The sequence below is a fragment of the Otolemur garnettii genome, unplaced genomic scaffold (assembly GCF_000181295.1).
Source record: "Otolemur garnettii isolate 467f Iridium unplaced genomic scaffold, OtoGar3 scaffold00299, whole genome shotgun sequence".
Classification (NCBI taxonomy): domain Eukaryota; kingdom Metazoa; phylum Chordata; class Mammalia; order Primates; family Galagidae; genus Otolemur; species Otolemur garnettii.
The window spans coordinates 1-6,707 of NW_003852694.1; the positions used below are offsets into that span (position 1 = coordinate 1).

At 36.3% G+C, this 6,707-nt stretch overlaps 1 protein-coding gene across 1 annotated transcript in view; it reads left to right on the forward strand.

Annotated features, from left to right (window-relative positions):
* The first annotated feature begins 5,748 nt into the window (after positions 1-5,748).
* Positions 5,749-6,707, forward strand: part of LOC100961610 (NKG2-A/NKG2-B type II integral membrane protein) — a 5,961-nt gene continuing 5,002 nt past the window's right edge. The window contains exon 1 of the mRNA XM_012813767.2: positions 5,749-5,811. The gene's annotated coding sequence lies outside the window, so the exon portion shown is untranslated. The remainder of the gene's footprint in view (positions 5,812-6,707) is intronic.

Here is a 6,707-nt window from a genome sequence, read left to right on the forward strand (position 1 = left end):
CTCCCTTTCTCCCTCTTCCTTCCTACTGATTTTCAATGACTTTTACTTCTCTCTCATGTGCTCATATGTGCCCATCATTGGTTCCATATTACAGGAGAGTGCATGCAGTGTTTGTTTTTCCATTCCTATAATACTTTACTTAGAATAGCAGATTCAAGTTCCATCTAAATTGATGCAAAAGACATTAAGTCATTCATTTTTCTGGCTGAGTAGTACTCCATGGTATGTAATACTTATATACCCCATTTTGTTAATACACTCATGAATTGATGGTCACTTAGGTTGATTTTACATCTTTGCTATTGTGAATTGTGCTACAGTGAACATTCATGTACAGGTGTCTTTTAGATTAAATGACTTCTTTTCATTTGGGTAGACAGCCCGTGTGAGATTTCTGGGTTAAGGAATTGGTCTATATTTATTTCTCCAAGGATCTTCATGTTGTTTGCCATAGAGGTTATACTAACTTGCAGTCCCACCATCAGTGAATAAGCATTCCTTTCTCTCTGCATCCACACCAGCATCTAGAGAAAAAGGTGATATCTCATTTACTTTTAATTTGCATTTCCCTGATGATTAGTAATGTTGAGCATTTCTTCATATGTATATTGGCCATTTATAAATCTTCTTCTGCAAAACTTGTTTTTGTGACTTTAACTCAATTGTTAATGAGGTGATTTTTTTTTCTTCTTGATTTGTTTGATCTCTGTAGAATCTGGCTATCAGCACTTTAGTGGATGTACATTTTGTGAATATTTTCTCCCATTCTCTAAGTTGCCTGTTTACTCTGTTATTTCCTTGGTTGTGTAAGCAAAGGCTTTTTAATTTGATCAAGTCCTATTTATTTATGTATTCTTTTGCTCTAATTGCCCATGGGGTCTTAGTCATAAAATTGTGGCCTAGGCCAATATCTAGAAAACTTTTTCCAACAATGTATATTTGAATTTTTATGGTTTCATGCCATAAATATAAGTCTTTTTATCAGCTTTGAATTAATTTTCATATGTGGAGATAACAGTCCTGTTTCTTTCTTAAGCATGTACCTATCCAGCACCACTTATTTAATAAATGCTTCTTTTTCCCAGTGTGTATGTTGTCTCCTTTGTCAAAGATCAGTTGGATGTAGGTAGACAGTCTTATATCTGCGTTTTCTATTCTGTTCTGTTGGTCTGTATCTTATTTTTGTACACATATCATGCTGTTTGGGTTACTATAGCCTTGTAGGATAATTCAAATTCTTGTAATGTGATAGCTCCAGATTTGTTATTTTTACTTTTGATAGTTTTCCACTTTGGGCTATTTTTTGTATTTGTTCCAAAGTATAAAATTGTTTTTAATAGATCTGTGAAATGTGAGGTTGTTACTTTGTCGGGTATTGCTTTGAATCTGTAAATCATTTTGGTCGGTAAAGACATTTTAACATTATTGATTTTACCAATCTGAGTATGATATGTGTTTCCTTTTCTTTGTATCCCTGGTGTTTTCTTCATCAGTGTTTCATAGTTTTCCTTGTAGAGATACTTAACTTCCTTGGCTAAGTGTATTCCTTAGTATTTTATTTTCTTCATAGCTATTTTGAATGGCACTGAGAATTTGATTTGCCTATCTTGCCTTGACTCCTTCTAGTATATAAAAATAGTCCTGACTCATGTACATAGATTTTGCAACCAGAGACTTTTCTCAATTTATTTATCTATTCTAGGAGACTTGGTGTTCTTTGGGATTTTTTTAGATGTAGGATCATATTCTCAGTCAGTGAAGAGCAACAGTTTGGCATCCTCATTCCTGATTTGGGTATTCATTTCTTTCTCTTGCCTGATTGCTCTAGCTAGGACTTTCAGTACTATGTTAAATAGAAAAGGTGACAGTGGGCACCCTTGTCTTGTTCCAGTTCTTAGGGGGGATGCTTTAAAGCTTTCCCCATTCAGTATGTCTTTAGCTTTGGGTTTGTTATATACTGATTTTATAATATCAAGATATGTTCTTTCTATATCTAGTTTGTCAATAGGATTTTTAATCATAAAAGGGTGATGGATATTGTCAAATTTTTTTCTACATTATTGAGATGATCTGTGAATGTTTTTTCTTCTGTTTATGTAGTGAATCTAATTTATTGATTTATATAAGTAAAAGCATCCCTATATCGCTGGAATGAAATGCACTTAGTCACATTAAATTATATTTTTGATGTGCTATTAAATTTGGTTCACTCATATTTGGTTGTGAATTTCTACATATATATTCCTAAGGGATATTGATATTGTAGGGTTTTTTTGTTTGTTTGTTTTTTGGCCAGAGCTGGGTTTGAACCTGCCACCTCCAGTATATGGGGCTAGCACCCTACTCCTTTGAGCCACAGGCACTGCCCTATAGTTTTATTTTTTGTTATATCCTTCTCTGGTTTTGATATCAAGGTGATACTGGATTCATAAAATGAGTCAGAAAAGAGTCCCTTCCTCTTCATGTTATGGAATAATTTCTATAGGGTGGGAACCAGTTCTTTGTAGGCCTGGTAGAATTGAGTGTGAATCTTTTTGGTCCAGGACTTTCTATTGGACAATTTTTTTATATATATATAACTGCTTCAATTTCTTTGCTCATGATTTACCTGTTCAAGATTTCTCCATCTCCCTGACTGAGTCTTAGGAGGTTGTATGTTTCCAGATATTTTTCCATTTCCTCCACATTTTCTACTTTTATGGATAGAGGGGTCTTTTTTTAGTATTAAAGGACGATGTCACGTATTTGTTGTATCAGTTATATCTCCTTTTTCATTTATGATTGAGCTTATTTGAGTTCTTTCTCTTCTATTCCTGGTTAATTTAACAAATGGTCTATTGTTTTGTTTATTGTTTGAAAGAAAAGAACTTTTTGTTCCATTAAGCCTTTGCATTGTTTATTGTTTTCCATTTTGTTAAGTTTTGCTCTGAACTTTGTCATTTCTTCTCCTCTACTGACTTTGGGTTTGGTTTGCATTTCCTTTCTAGGTCCAGGTGTGACATTAGATTGTTAATTTGTGACCTCTCTGTCTTTTTGATGTAGACTTTTAAGGCTATGAAATTTTCCCCCAGGGATGCTTTTGCTGAATGCCATAGACTCTGATAGATGATGTTCCCTTTGCCTCACTAACTCTCCTACTTAGTGAAAAGAAGATGAGTTCTCTGGATGATGCTTTTGTGCCCTACTCTGGAATGTTAACCCTGCAGAGGAGAGGAATGCACACTGAGAGCCTGTATGTACTGCATACAATCTGTTTTGTCCTATTCCCCTGTGGTTGTCGTTGTTCAGGTGAGTGCTGGATGATCTTCATGCAAAGTGGTGGAATGTTCTCCAGATCATTCCTGGAACCTTGAATTGGGGGCTGGGTGGGATCCTGTCCACCAAGGTTGGCATTGTGGGGAATGGCTCTGTCCAGAGTGTCCCAATAGAGGTGACATTGACAGCAAAGAAAGGCTATCTAGGCAGTGGTTATGGGTATCTGGGTGGTAGGCATTTGCTCCAACCAGGTCCAGATATAACAGCAGCTCAAAGCTGGGAATCTCTGGTGGATCACAGAACCTTGATGTGTTCTGTGGGTCCAGCAGCAGTGGTGGAGACTCAGGCGTAGAATCTTCAGGTCCATGCACAATAATATCCAGGGTAGATTCATGTTCCTAAGCAGAAGCTTTGCAGGCACTGGAGCTGAGCCTTGGTCACAGGGTCAGCTGGAGCCTCAGGGAAACAGAGTCTCATTCCCAATAGCTGTTGTGAAGCTGTAGAGTTGCAGCCTCTTTCCCAGGCACAGAAAGATCCTTAAAGCTTGGTCTGTTGCCTGGAGGCAGGGCAAAGGCTGTAGACCACAGACCGTAGACCACAGACCGAAACTGCAGGTGTAGGGCTATACAGACAGGGCTGGGTTTTGGCAGCACCAGGACTATAAATACTGAGGCATATGGTTGTTTGTTGGTGGTTCCAACAGCTGGAGAATCACAGAATTGGAGCCTTGCAGCATGGACAGTAGCGTCTGGTTTGAAGGATGGGAAGGGCTGTGGGCCAAGGTCCCCTGATAGCCTGGGACCTACTCCCACCTGGTCCCACTGAGGCAATCACCCATGGGTTCCCAGTTGGTGTCTGTGGCTCCCAAAACACCCCATCTACTCAGACCCCAAGGTAGTGCCGCTGGCTGCTTGATTCCAGTCACAAGGCATTACACAAGGTAAAGGGAACCACCTTTCTTTTATCCACATTTATTCCCTAGCCTAGGGGTGGGGGAATGATGCAAAGACTGCTGTGACAAAGTCAAACCTTGTGCACTGAGAACTCAAAGTGGCATCAGCAGCAGAAACCTGTACAGGCAACTGCTGGATCCCTTTTGTGTTCACTCTCTAGTCTCTCTACATACTCCAAGCAGCTCCCATTCTACAGGTCTGTGATAGTGGAGGGATCACCGCAAAGCTCAGAATACAGTGACTGGGTGAGCATGGAGCCCCTGAGTTCTCTCCACTTTTCTTCCTGCTGTAGATTTCACCCTAAAGTTCCCTTCAATCTTATTCTTGTTGAAAGACTTGCCCTATCACCTTCTTCACTTAGAGAATCTCCTGTTTCTTCTCCAGAATTTTACAATTTTCTTTAAAAGAGCCATCTCTAGATCGGCATCTACCAGCAACTTTTGATACTCTCCTTGAGAGCAGAGAGGATAGGCTGCTTCTAGTACTCCATTTGTCCCACTCCCCCCTTGAAGTCTTTCTCATGTTCATGTGTCCTTTAACTTTTGTACTAAACATCCTTTTTACTTCTACACTATTTTTTTACTTAGGTGAAATTTTTTTGAAATTACTTTCCTCTCTCCCCCCAGTTAATTTGATTTAGACTGTAATAATTTATAACAAATACTTCTATATTTTTATTAAAATACAGATAGTTATTCATGATGAAAAGTGAACCAATGAAACTATAATAAACATTTATTATTTCAGTCACTGGCATGCTTATCTATTTAAAAATAATTACTTTTTTAATCCTCAAAAATGTTTATTTTCATAAAGTGAAATCCAACGATTAAGTAATTTGTTTAAAATATAAAATTAAATATGCAAAAATTTTAAGAAGTGATGCAAAAAAACAGAGAAGATAAATCTGGCTTTACGGATTTGTGCCAGCTGCAATAACTTGAATCCATAGTAATTTTTCAGAATAATTAGTAACAAGTGTCAATAAATACCTGTCCATATGGTATTATGAATTTTTAAATTTTTTTGCGTCATAATAGAAATAACATGACGATAACAGCAAAAAAAGGAATATGTAATATTGATTTAACAAGCTAGTCTAAAAGTGAGTCTTAAATGTCGAAGACAGTATTGAGACTTAAGTTGACAATATTTGAGACTGAGATGGAAAAGTTACCTTCATGGATGACCAAGTCTCTCTTTCCCATATCTCGTAAAATATGAAATCAGCTCCTCAGATTTACTTAACGTGGACAAACTAAATAACCTACTTTAGAATTCTACTTTGTCCTTTCAATAGAAGCCAAAGTCTCCTACATTTTGGAGGTGTCTGGCAAGATAAACTGATTTCAAAATAGATCATGTGTGAGAATTTCCTGTCAGACCTTAAGTGACACATTGATGAGAAATATACTTTTTCCACTCTCACCTCACTCTCAGCCTTCACGGAACACTATGTGAAGATGACAGACATTGATTGATTTTTCTTGTCCTGGATTTATGCCTTTTGATTTCGCCTTTAATTTCCCACCTAGTTTGGGATTTATTATGAGACTAATCTGACCTTTGCAAGAAAGGATACCCAACTTTCTGCAGTCAGAAGGTATGTAGTGCTACTCTCTATCTCTCTCTACTAGCTTATCTCATTTAGTGGGAGATTCCAAGTACTAGGTGTCCTTGTGCAACTGAGGCACAATTAATCTGCAATAAAATTGTAGTAGAACTTTATTTCTTTAAAATACAAAATATACTGGAGGATTTCTCAAGTTTGCAAATTGTTACCTGTGGGACCTAGTCAATAACGTGTATCTGGGTTATTTAGCAAACATAATTTAATGGAAACCCCAAACAGAAAAGTGAACAACTGATTTTGGATTAGTAATTATTACAGTGTGTGTTGTTGAATAATAACATAATAATTTATATTTAGCTCAGCCATTATAAAATATTAAAGGAATGACTTTAATGAGGAAAGGCAAACATAATTCCTCAGACATATACATTCTAAGAAATGATTTCTTAATTAATATCAGAGTAAGGTAAATTATATTAAATGCTGAATATAGTTATAAAGCAATCAAAATATTTTGCTGAAATTACCAAATATTACAAAAAATGATATGTCACACCAATACAAAAGAATTGTCTAATGCTCTATTTTTTCATGGTATAGGTGGCATAAATAAGAAACAATAACAAAGTAATTGTGAAAAAAGATAATTAAAATAGCTAATATTCACAGAGAACTTTAGATATCAATTTGAGTGGTAGAAGTCTTATATTCATTATATTTGGTTTGTTCTTATTACTTCTTTAGATTAACAGAGTTGGTTATTGAATACCAAATAACTTTGTAAAGGTCACATATTGTGAACTGCAAAGCTAAAATTAATTCAGGCTCTGACTTCAGAGCCCACTGAGCCAAATAAAGTATATGTTATACTGTATGAATTATTACAAATTCTCACACAATTAAAGTGATCTTTACTGACATTGACA